Here is a 13,922-nt window from a genome sequence, read left to right on the forward strand (position 1 = left end):
ATTTTGAGACAGAATGATTAAGTTGCCTCATCTGTAAAAGGAGATTATTTAGGACCTGAAAGGACAAAACTCTTTCGAATAAATACAAAACTGCATATAAGGATGTAACAGCAGTGGAATACAGAAGGAAGAGAGTTTGGGTGTTGCTGCCAATAGACAAAACAGGAAATACCAAAGGAGAACTACAGATAGTGGAGGTGAATGCAATTTGGGATTTTTTTTCCATTAATGTTCGTGAAATATCTTGGTAGACATGTAAACAGAAAGTAACAGAAGTCAGGAGCTCTACCCAAGGCATAGACAGATGTAGGAATCATCAACAATATGTGATAACTAAAGTGATTTTAATGCAAAAGTGAAAATCAAGAAAAGAGGGCTAAAGAAAACTTAAAGAATATATAAATTTAAGGATCCAGAGAAAGAGAAAATAAAGACTGATTTCACAAAAGTCAAGAAAGAAAAGAATTTTGAAATGAATGTGGGGGAAAGGAAGGCAACCAACAGAAGTAAATGTTGAAGAAGTGGCAGTCTAAAATTTTCAGAGTCTGTCCAACTAAACAATTTTATTTCCTAGTAGTCCAACAGGTACCCTTGCTCTGGGCGACTCACAATTTTGAAGAATGCACCCTGCTGTCATCAGCTCTATATCTTGTGATATATACATCATCTATACCATCCATGTGTTAGCCAGAAATTAAAATACCTTCAAAGGAAAACTTAGGAGAAAACGATGAATCATATGATATTGTATGCAAATTTTTACGTTTAAATATATGCAGTTTCTGTTAAAAAAAAGATTCATGGTTATTAACACACATTTTTTAAAAAATCACACACACACACACACACACACACACACACACAAAATAATCACAAAAATCTCCAAGAAGTCTTCTGGGGAGAAAGGTTAATAAGTTTAAATCCTTCAATACTTTCTTGTAGCACTTAAACTATTAAGATACAGATTGTCAAACTGTAGTACTAGACAACATTACTTATGGTAAAAATGACTTTCTAACTGATGAAAAGCATGACAAGTGGTAAGACTGTAAGCTAATTATAAAAGCTTGTTACAAAAATAAAAACATTCCCAGGGAACCTGGATGGCTCAGTAGGTTAAGTGTCCAACTTCGGCTCAGGCCATGATCTCACGGTTCATGGGTATGAGCCCCGCGTCAGGCTCTGTGCTGACAGCTCAGAGTCTGGAGCCTGCTTCGAAAACTGTGTCTCCCTCTCTCTCTGCCCCTCCCCTACTCACACTTTGTCTCACTCTCAAAATTAAGCATTAAAAATAATAATAATATTTTTGTGAATAGTGTCAGAAAGTGGTCTAATTTCATTTTTCTACATGTTGCTGTCCAGCTCTCCCAACACCATCTGTTGAAGAGGCTGTCTTTTTTCCATTGGACACTCTTTCCTGCTTTGTCAAAGATTAATTGGCCATATACTTGTGGGTCCAGTTCTGGGTTCTCTATTCTATTCCATTGGTCCATGTGTCTGTTTTTGTGCCAATACCATACTGTCTTGATGATGACAGCGTTGTAGTAGAGGCTAAAGTCTGGGATTGTGATGCCTCCCGTTTTGGTTTTCTTCTTCAATATGACTTTGGCTATTCGGGGTCTTTTGTGGTTCCATATGAATTTTAAGATAGTTTGTTCTAGCTTTGAGAAGAATGCTGGTGCAACTTTGATGGGGATTGCATTGAACGTGTAGATTGCTTTGGGTAGTAATGACATTTTAACAATGTTTATTCTTCCAATCCATGAGCATGGAATGTTTTTCCATTTCTTGGTGTCTTCTTCAATTTCCTTCATAAGTCTTCTATGGTTTTCAGCATACAGGTCTTTTACATCTTTGGTTAGGTTTATTCCTAAGTATTTTATGGTTTTTTCATGCAATTGTGAATGAGATCTGTTTCTTGCTTTCTCTTTATGTTGCTTCATTATTAGTGTATAAGAATGCAACTGATTTCTGTATATTAACTTTGTACCCTGCAACATTACTGAATTCACTGATCAGTTCTAGAAGGCTTCTGGTGGAGTCGATAGGGTTTTCCATGTAGAGTATCATGTCGTCTGCAAAAAGGGAAAGTTTGACTTCTTCTTTGCCGATTCTGATGCCTTTTATTTCCTTTTGTTGTCTGACTGCTGATGCTAGGACTTCCAACACTATGTTAAACAAGAGTGGTGAGAGTGGACACCCCTGTCGTGTCCCTGATTTCAGGGGGAAAGCTCCTAGTTTTTCCCCATTGAGGATAACATTAAAATAAACTCAAAATGGATAAAGGATCTGAATGTGAGACAGGAAACCATAAAAACCCTTGAGGAAAAAGCAGGAAATAGCCTCCTAGACCTCAATCGCAGCAATTTCTTCCTCGACACATCCCCAGAGGCAAGGGAATCAAGAACAAAAAATGAACTACTGGGACCTCATCAAGGTAAAAAGCTTCTGCAAGGCAAAAGAAACAATCAAAAAAACTAATAGGCAGCCAACAGAATGGGAAAAGATAGTGGTAAATGGTATATCAGATAAAGGGCTAGTATCCAAAATATACAAGGAGCTCACTAAACTCCATACACAAAAAATGATCCAGTGAAGAAATGGGCAGAAGACCTGAATAGACACTTCTCCAAAGAGGACATCCAGATAGCCAAAAGGCACATGAAACGATGCTCAGCCTCACTCATCATCAGGGAAATTCAAATCAAAACCACACTGAGATACCACCTCACACCGGTCAGAGTGGCTAAAATGACCAAATCAAGAGACTATAGATGCTGGCGAGGGGGTGGAGAGACGGGCACCCTCCTACACTGTTGGTGGGAATGTAAACTGGTGCAGCCGGCTCTGGAAAACAGTATGGAGGCTCCTCAAAAAACTATCGATAGAACTCCCCTGTGACCCAGCAATAGCACTGCTATGGATATACCCATGGGATAGAGAAGTGCTGATGCATAGGGGCACATGTACCCCTATGTTCATAGCAGCACTGTCAACAACAGCCAAATTATGGAAAGAGCCTCAGTGTCCATCACCTGATGAATGGATCAAGAAGATGTGGTATATATATACAATGGAGTACTACATGGCAATGAGGAAGAATAAAATATGGCCATTTGTAGGAAAGTGGATGGACCTCGACGGTGTCATGCTAAGCAAAATAAGTCAGGCGGAGAAGGATAGATACCATATGTTTACATTCATAGGCCTAACAGGAGAGACCTGGCAGGGGACCATGGGAAGAGGAAGGGGGAAAGAGATCTGGGGAGAGTGAGGGACACAGATCAAGGGAGACTACTGAATTCTGAAAACGAACCATGGACTGAAGGGGGAGGGGGAGGGAGGGAGGGGGTGATGGTCATGGTGGGGGGCACTTGTGGGGAGAAGCACTGGGTGTTCTATGGAAACCAACTTGACAATAAACTATTAAAATAATAATAATAATAATAATAATAAAACTTTAAAAACAAAAACATTCCCTGAGGAGTAATCTTTCTTGAAATCAAGTACAATCCTTGAAGAAACCTGGAAGCTACTCACGGACTGTTACAAAGTCTTCCTATAGGAGACTCTCCTGTGTTACTCTGATCCATACCCACTGACGCTTGTCTGTCACAAGTCAGTATACAAAAGCTGTACCTGAATGAATGTAATGCTTCTCAATGAAGATCTATCTTACGTTGATATCCATGTTCCAAGTCTGTATCCTTCCACAAAGCTAGTGGAACCTGGTGTCATGTTATGCCCATTTACTGAGAGTGTTAATGTCAACCAAAACCCCTGACTCATCATGCAGAGTGGGTGCTGTATCTTCTCCATTACAATTATCATTCAACTACTGCAGCCTCTAAAACAGAATTCATTAAGTATTCTTTGTTGTGACTCTTATCACCCCCAAATAGAACACATGCTACTGAGGACATTCTTTTTCAAAATCTTATTTAAATTCTAGTCAGTTAACATAGAGGATAATATGAGTTTCAGGAGTAGAATTAAGTGATTCATCACTTATATACAATACCCAGTGCTCATAACAAGTGCCCTCCTTAACACCCATCACCTATCTAGCCCATCCCCCACCAGCCTCCCTCCATCAACCCTCAATTGTTCTTTATCTTTAAGAATTTGTTAGAGTTTGTTTCCCTCTCTTTTCCCCACTCTTATATGTTCATCTGTTTTGTTTATTAAATTCTATATATGAGTGAAATCATATGGTATTTGTCTTTCTGTGACTTTTTTCACTTAGCATAATACACTGTAGCTCCATCTACATTGCTGCAAATGGCAAAATTTCATTTCTTTTTGAAGGTTAATATTCCAAATATATGTACATACATACATATATACATATATACATACACACACGTGCACACACACACACATCTTCTTTATCCATTCATCAGTCAATGGACACTTGGGTTCTCTCCACAGTTTGGCTATTGTTGACAATGCTGCTATAAACATTAGGGTGCATGTACCCCCTTTGAAATCTGTATCTTTATATGCTTTAGGTAAATACCCAGTTCTATTTTTAACTTTCTGAGGAACCTCCATACTGTTCTCCACAGTAGCTGCACCAGTTTGCATTCGCACCAACAATTGCAAGAGGTTCTGCATTCGCACCAACAGTTGCAAGAGGTTCCCCTTTCTCCACAGATGACCGATATTTCTTTATAATGTTTTGGAAAAAGCACACAGAAAAGCCTTCTAATAAAATTGAAGCCACCAACTCAGCCCCACTGGCCGACCTAGTGGTCTAAGTTTTAGCAAGCACGTTTAGCCTGAGTGATTAACTAACACCTTTCTTCATAGAGCTACAAACCATGAATTGTTTACTAGTAAGACACAGAACCAAACCCTGTTGCACAACTGTCACCCAGCCCCCATTCCAATACACAAGCTCTGACACCACAATGATAACATCTGTAGCTGACACCACTGACTCTCCCCACAACTAACAAGTGTTCCAGACCACTATACTCCCCTTTTGCTGATTAACTGCCCTAATGTTCCTTTAAAAATCTTTGGGCCAGGCACAAACCTCAGAGTTTGTTTTGGACAAGAATCCACCCTCTCCCCAGGTGGCAGTTCTCCTGAATAAAGCTCATATTCCTTTCCTTTTATTTTATTTTTGCCAAGTTTTTACTTAAATTCAACTAATTAACATACAGTGCAACATTAGTTTCAGGTGTAGAATTTAATGATTCATCACTTATTTACAATATTGGCATTCATCATAATCATATTACTTCCGATCAAAAATAATCTGAGTATTGGCCTTTCAAGCAATGAGCAACTGAACTTGGGTTTTTTAGTAACAAAATCTTGGTAGTTAACAAATATCTACCTCTTTTCCTCCATCCCGCCTTCTCTGTCTTTCCTCTCTTTCTCTTTCTGTCTCACTCTCTCTCCATAGGAATATAGGACTCTATATTCATTCTAAGTATTCCTAAAATCAGAAGTCTACATTTCTTCAAAGAAAGTATTTAGTAGAAAAAAGGCAAAAAATCCTTGAGAATTACCAAGCAGGTTTCTTAGAGGTACCGCCGTCACCACGATCTCTGATCATATCCAACTGTGCCTATTACTTGACAGAACTTCACCCATTATTAATAGACATTTTATCGGAAATTAGCTTCCTGACTGTCTAAAGAGTTTTCCAACTGACAAATTCTCATTCTACTTTCTGTCCAGTCTATATCACCTAAAATATATTCTTGTCAAAACTGTTTTAACCCAATTCTAACAAGCCTTCGGCACCAACTTCAAGCTTACAGGAAATATATAAAATAGAAAAAAAAAGCTATAAAACAAGGTGGGTGTGTTACTTGAGAGCACTGCACCAATTTCTATAAGATTAAATGGAATAAACAAAACAGTGTTGTGGGATGAATTGGGAAAACGAAATACAAAACATTAAATCCAAAAGCAAAACACAAGTTTCAAGCAAACCAATGATAAAAATACAGTTAAGAAACAAGAGGGACAATGTGAATATGGTCTACATATTAGATACACTTTAAGTAACTTCATTTTCTTAGGTATGATGACAGTATTGTGGTCATATGAGAAAGTCCTTATTTTTGGAGATGCACAGTGAAATACTTACAAATGAAATGTCATGATACCTGTAATTTACTTTTAAAATATACCAGTCAAAAAAATTAAACCAGAAGAATAATAAATGTTAAATCTAGGTGAAGATTATATTAAGATTCACTATACTATTTCTCTACTGTTTATTATATAAATTATCAAACAGAAAAGTTTTTCAATGTACCAAATAAATCATTTGAACTCTTCAGGGATCTTCTTAGAAAGCCTTCAGCCTCATTTTTAAATTTTGCTATAATATACATAAAATTCTTTAAAATGGTAAATTTTATTCAGTGTAAAGTTCAGTGACAGTGACTACATTTATACTGCTGTATAACCAACATTCATTGCCAGAACTTTTTCATCTTCCCAAACTGAAACTCTATAACCTTTAAACATGAATTTCCCATTCCACACTCCTGCTATCCCCAGCAACTACTATTTCACATTCTGTCTCTAGAAATTTGACTAGTCTACATACCTAAGTAAAATCATTTTTTGTCTAGCTTATTTCACTTTATCATAAAGTGCTAAATCTTCAAGACTTATCTGCTGTAGCATATGTCAGAATTTCCTTCTTTCTAAAGGCTAATATTCCATTATATGTATATGCCATATTTTGTTTATCCATTTATCTGCTGATGGACACTTTGGTTGTTTCCATCTTTTAGCTACTGTGAATAAAGCTGCTATGAACTCGATGTGCAAATAACTGAGTCCCTGCTTTCACTCCATGGAGGTATATGCGCAGAAGTAGAATTACTGAGTCATTATGATAATTGTTTAATTTTTTTGAGGAACTGCTGGATCGTTTTCCACATCAGCTGCACCATTTTACATTCCTACCAGCAATGCACAGGATTCCAATTTCTTTGCATCCTCACCAACACTTACTATTTTGTCTGTTTAATAATAGTCATCCTACTGGGTATAAAGTGGTATCTCATTGTGGTTTTGATTTGCATTTCCCTAATGATTAATGATGTTGAACATCTTTTCATATGCTTATTAACCATTTCTGTGTATCCATGGAAGGAATACTTATTTAAGTCCGTTCCCATTTTTAATCTGGGTGTGGTTGTTGTTAGTGAGTTATAAAAGTTCTTTATTTAGCCTGCATATAGTTCCCTGATCAGATATATGGTTGAAAAGTGGTTTCTCCCATTCCATTGATTTTCTTTTCACGCTGTACAGTGTCCGTCAGTGCACAAGTCCAACTCATCTATTTTTCTTTTGTTGCCTGTGCTTTTAATGTTATGTTCAAGATATCATTGCCAAATCCAATTCCATGAAGTTTCTCCATGTTTTCATCTAAGAGTTTTATGTATTAGCTCTACCTTTAGGTTTTTTATCATTTTGTTACTTTTTATATATAAAATGGGTCCAACTGCATTCTTTTGCAGAAGGATATCCAGTTTTCCCAAAACTACTTGTTGAAAGGACTGTCCCCTTCCTCCACTCAATGGTCTTGGCACCACTGTCAAAAATCACTTAAGTATACACATAAGGATTTCTTTCTAGGTTCTCCATCACATTCCACTGGTCTATATGTTTGTCTTTATGCCAGAATCATACTGTTTTGATCACTATAGCTCTGTAGTAGGTTTTGAAACCAGGAAGTTATGAAACCTCCAACTTTGTTTTTTGTCAATATTGACTAGTTGAGTTCCCTTGAGATTCCATATGAATTTTAGGACAGAGTTTTTTCATTTCAGTAAGAAAAATAAATGTCATTGGGATTTTAATAGGGATTGCACTAAATCCACAAATCGCTTTGAATAGCACTAACATCTTAATAATACTAAGTCTGTCAATCCATGAACATGGGATGTCTATCCATCTATTTATGTCTGATTTCTCTCAGCAATGTTTTGTAGTTTTCAATGTATAAGTCTTTTGCAATCTTGGTAAGTTTATTCCTCAGTATTTTTTTCTTTCTGATGCTATAGTAAATGGAACTGTTTCATTAATTTCCTTTTGTGATAGTTCACAGATTTTTGTATATTGATTATATATCTTGCAACTTTGCAAGTTTTGTCTGTTAGTTCTAATAGGGTTTTTTGATGGAATCTTTATGGTTTTATACATGTAAAATCATGTTATCTGTAAACCCAGATAATTTCACATCTTCCTTTCTAATTTGGATGCCTTTTATTTCTCTTTTCTTGCCTGACTGATCTGGCTAGGACTTCCAGCACTCTAATAGAGAGCAGAAGTCGTGAAAGCAGGCATCCTGGTCTTGTTCCTGATCTTAAAGGAAGAGCTTTCATTTTCAGTCTTTTACTGTATAAGATTAAGTGTGAGATTTTCATATATGACCTTTACTATGTTGAAGTAACTGCCTTCTTACTTATTTAGTGCTTTTTATCATGAATTTTATCAAATGCCGTTTTGTCTATAGTAAGATGATCAGATGTTTTTTTCTTTGTGCTCTTAGTATGATATATTACTGATTACTTTTCGTATGCTAAACCAACCCTGCATTCTAGGAATGTACTTGGTCATGGTGCTGTTGAATTTGGTTTGCTAGTATTTTGTTGAGGATTTTTGCATCATGCATCAATACGCATAAGAAATACTGGTCCGTAGTTTTCTTATAGTATCTGTGTCTGGCTTTCATATCAGAATAATGCTGGTCTTCTATTATGAACTATAAAATATTCCCTCCTCTTCAACTTTCTGGAAAAGTTTAAGGACTGGTATTATCCTTTTTAAAGATATTTGGTAGATTTCACCAGTGAACTTTCCAGAAAAGTTAAGGACTGGTATAATTCTTGTTTAAGATATTTGGTAGACTTCACCAGTGAAGCCAGCTGGTCCTGAGCTTTTCTCTCTTGGGAGGTTTTTGATTATTGATTCAACCTCCTTACTAGTCATAAAATCTATACAGATATTCTATTTTTTCATGATCTAGTCTTGGTAGGTTGTTCCATTTCAACTAGGTTATCCAACTTCTTGTTCTATAGTTATTCACCATACTCTTTCTGAATTCTGTTATTTCTGTAAAATTGGCAGTAATATGTCCCTCTTTTAGGTCTGATTTTAGTTAAGCCTTCTTTTGATTTTCTTAAAGCTAGCTAAAAGTTTATTAATTTTGTGAAACTTTTCAAAGAACCAACTCTTGGGGCGCCTGGGTGGCTCAGTCGGTTAAGCATCCGGCTTCGGCTCAGGTCAGATCTCACGGTTCGTGGGTTCGAGCCCCGCGTCGGGCTCCATGCTGACAGCTAGCTCAGAGCCTGGAGCCTGTTTCAGATTCTGTATCTCCCTCTCTCTCTGACCCTCCCCTGCTCCAGCTGTCTCTCTCTGTCTCTCAAAAATAAATAAAAAGCATAAAAAAAATTTTAAACAAAGAACCAACTCTTGATTTTGCTAATTTTCTCTGGCCTTGTTTTTGAGAACTTGAACACCCTGGCTGGCGCACATAATTATCTGTATAGCTGAAGAGCACAGATACCAGTTACTCATCTAATGCTGGTCTGGTATTTGCAAAATTCTAAAACTTCCCCAAGCATCACGGTAAATCCTAAGCTCACTTTAAATCTGTGACAATACCATACAACTCATCTACATAAAATTACATTCTAAAATTTGATTTTACAAATGGGGGATGCCTTTAATGAATGTTTAAGGCCAAAATTTTTTTCAGGAAATTCTTTTCCAAACAACCTTTAATTCTAAAGATAACTCACATCCTGACATCAACTAGTTCAGTGCCAAATAACATTCATGAAACAGCTAATCAGCTCCATAGGAAAGTCCCTGAGAAAGCTCACATTCTACTGGTTTCCAAGCAACATTCCCAAATATCACTAGCTCCGGAATGAAAATACTCCACTGCTAAAGTAATGGTAATCTTTTCCTACTTTGCCAAAATATTTCATGGACAGTAATTTCATTTGTTTTTCTCCATAAATGTATCTTATACTACAATATGCATCAAAAGAGTATATGCCATGGCAAGCACTAACAGAAAATATATGTGAACAGCTAGTTAACAATTTTAATGTAAAATTTATAATAGCCAAATCATATTTCATAAAATAGGTTTTGTGGTTTTTAAAAAATTTTTTTAGTGTTTATTTATTTTCGAGAGACAGAGTATGAGCAGGGGAGGGTTAGAGAGAGAGGGAGACACAGAATCTGAAGCAGGATCCAGGCTCTGAGCTGTCAGCACAGAGCCTGATGCGGGGCTCGAACCCACAGACTGTGAGATCATGACCTGAGCTGAAGTCGGACGCCTAACCAACTGAGCCACCCAGGCGCCCCTAAAATAGGATTTTTAATAAATGTGCTAATGGTCATGTATGTATATTGGATACATGTGGTACTATAAAGTTTCCTCCAAAACAGTGTTTTCAATTTATACAAAAACTGTTGATATCAATAAGTTCATAGTGTTCCTTAAAAAGCACCATGACTTCCAAGAATTTTAACTGGTAACTAAAGTATGCTATAAATTCCCATATAGCGTGGGTGTTTTGGGGTTTTTTTTTTTTTAAAGAAATTGTTGTGAGGTTGTCATGAGCAAAAGTGTTAGAATAGAAAAAAACAAGGCTTAAATTTTAAGGCAAAAACAAGGTACCTAATAGTTCTTTGCAAGGAAATAGAAGGTTGTCCAGCTAATTTCTCTAATGTGAGGCTATCCAAACTGAAAGCAAGCCTCATCTAAGATTTTTAACTATTGCCATCAACCAAAACAAAAATTTTTTAGATTCCATGACAATGCTTTACAATTTTTTTTCAAAAAAATGAAACAAAATGAGTAATTTTTCATTTCAAAAGGTTAGCAAATAGCAACAATCAATTCTTTCCAAACTCAGGTCCTCATATAAACTATTCCCAATGATTTATATGTAGTCACATTGACATTTTTCCCAATAGAAACAATACTTTTTTATTTTCTTTCTATTTATCTGAATGTTTTAAAACTTTTCTAAAGTCTATTTATATAATATATACCAAACAAAAGCCTGGAAGAAAATACACAGAAATCTTAACAGAAATCCATTCCACGTGCCCAAGTTTTTTAAGTGTGCATTACTTTTATACAAAAAAAAGTTTTTTAATGAGCAAGCAATAAGGTCTTATAATTCACAAATCTATTCACTATTTAAAGATGAAATAATTTCTTCTGAAATGAAATGTGCAATCAAAAACGTGTTAAAAAAAAAGAAAAGGGCAGATCTTGAGCTGAGAAAGCTGTCACTTTCTCTCTGTAAGCACTGCATAAAACTCAAGATTCCATCCCACACTACAGCTCTTATAGTTATTATTGCCATAAAGGTCAAATGTAGCAGCTACTTGGGCTCCGAGGAATGTGCATCAATTGGCAATAAGTCACTATGAACCACAGATGATACCTTGATTAACTGGGATGCCACGGATTACTAGCACCCCACTTCCACTGACAAGGAGCTCAGCACTGTGCCCACGCCCAAAGGTATGACCAAACCAATACCAAGACTTCAATTTTTAGGTCTATCTCCTGGAATCACTCCAGGGATTAATTCTGTATTAGCAAAGGTCAATTAGCAGAGAGAAACTACAAAGTAAATTACACACGGAATGTTTAACAGAAGTAATTAGTAAACCAAGATGTTGCAAGGGAGACAAGGAGCAGGAGAGAAGGATTCTACACTTTAAATATATACAATTTATAGTGTGTCAATTATAAGTCAATAAAGCAGTTTTTAATTTTTTTTAAGAAAATTATAAAACTATGATTTTAGTTTTTCGTGAATTTTTTCCTCTGTATTTTAGGCACATGGCTGACGCAGACCATCTCCAGATGTCCCCAACCATATGTACTGCTGATAGACCATGCAGCAAGAACAGGAAAAGGAAACACAGGTCAGGTCACGGGAACTTCTTAGTTCCTTTCTCCAGTAAGTTCCCTCTAGCACCCTGTCCTTTCCAGCACCCTGTCCCCTCCAGGACCTGATCAAGCTTAACACCATGCTCTTTGTAAAGGAGAAGGGCTTAGAGTTCAGCCCTTTATCATGGAGCAGGTACAGTTGGGTGAGTTTGGAGTAGAAAGTAAATTGATAACTGACATGGTTATCTTTCTCTTCATGGCAGTACTTAAATAAGGAAGGCTTCTCACTTAATAGGAAAAAGAGGAAAATGAATATGTGGCCATTACCCTGTTATGAAGGCACAGGAATTTGAAAAAGCGCCCACAGTCTCACTGAAGTATCATTTCTAAAAGCCACACAAATTTCATATTCTATTCTAGGCTATTAACCATGTATGTTTTAAAATAAAAGTGTTTTCAATTACATTATAAATAAAAACTATATTTATTATGTTACCAAGTTTCTAGAAGCTGCCCATACTCCTTGGCTGGTAGGCCCCTCTCTCCACCTCCAAAGTGAGCAATGGCAGATGATACCCTTCACATCACATTACTCTAAACTCCTCTTCTGCTTCCTTCTTCTAAAGACCCTGCCTGGAGAATCCAGGATAATCGTTCTCCCCCTAAGTTCTTAATCATATCTGCAAAGTTCCTTTTATCACATGAGGTAACATATTCACAGGTTCCAGGTATTAGGATGTGGACATCTTTGGGATCATTGTTCTACCACAGTAATTATCCCATTTCTCAAATTTTTAACTTATGGTTTATAATCTGTCATAGTAATTATTTTGATGCCTAATTGTTCCCAACTTTTTTTTTTTAATGTTTATTCATTTTTGAGAGAAAGAGAGAGAATGAATGAGGGAGGGGCAGAGAGGAAAGACAGAGGATCTGAAGCAGCCTCAGATGTGGGGCTAGAACTCACGACCATGAGATCGTGCCCTGAGCTAAAGTCAGGTGCTCAATCAACTGAGCCACCCAGGTGCCCCAGGCCCGTGTCTTTTTGATATGCCTCCATCATAATCGAACCCCTCTTTGTTTTCTGGCAAGATTTTCCAGTCTCATCTTGTAGTTTTCCTGCCTCAGCCCTAAAACCGAGCCATTTCTCCAAGGAGAATATCCTTGTTTGTAGGGATTTTACATTAAAGTGTTTGGTGGATATAGAGCATCAGGTCACCAACTTACCCTCAAATGACTGAAAGGGAGGGAGTGAAAGTCTCTATTATTACAACTTTTCTGGAACCTTGGGATTATTTCAAAATAAAAAAATGATACATTATTTTATTTCAATCGTGTCTTCCAAGATCCAAAATAAATTACTTGAGGTTTGTCTAAATATTAGTGCAGATGACTGAAAAGTTACCAGCTATAAAAATCACTGTGGTTTCTTTCGCTCAGAACCTGACCAACTGAATTTAGCTTTGGAAGTGTAATTGCAAAGATTTATAAAGAGAGTTGTAATATAGGGATCAAAGTTCTAATCCTGGTTCCATTGTTTACTGACTTAACACCTGTGTAATTAACCTCTACTCTTCAGAGATTACTCATTACATTACTATCTTCAAAAAATGTGAGATTTCTTTTCTAATGCTAAAAATGATGCTCACTGGAAGGTATAAAGAAAATATTGATGACACATAATGTTAACATTCCCAGATAACATTAGCGTTTATCCTCATGTGTTGTATCTGGTTCTCGCAGTTGGTCTAATGGATCCTTACTCTGCGAACCTTTCAGCTCTCCTTCCTCACTGCCACCCAGCTAACCCATGACCCCCCACTCACCCAACATATAAGGCACAAAGGTAATAGCCTTATGATACACTTCTTAACCAGCTGCCAGAATTTCTTAAAGTCTTATCCCATACCAATCACTTTATTCACAATGGTTCTGCTTCTCTGATCCAACCAAGAGTGATAGCCTTTTTTCCATCCATACTTTACTTCATTTATATCATATTGTATTATGA

At 36.7% G+C, this 13,922-nt stretch overlaps 1 protein-coding gene across 2 annotated transcripts in view; it reads right to left on the reverse strand.

The window, feature by feature from the left end:
- RNF13 (ring finger protein 13) overlaps positions 1-13,922 on the reverse strand; it is a 163,586-nt gene that overhangs the window by 137,638 nt on the left and 12,026 nt on the right. The window lies entirely within an intron of this gene.

The sequence above is a fragment of the Suricata suricatta genome, chromosome 5, assembly GCF_006229205.1.
Source record: "Suricata suricatta isolate VVHF042 chromosome 5, meerkat_22Aug2017_6uvM2_HiC, whole genome shotgun sequence".
Taxonomy (NCBI): domain Eukaryota; kingdom Metazoa; phylum Chordata; class Mammalia; order Carnivora; family Herpestidae; genus Suricata; species Suricata suricatta.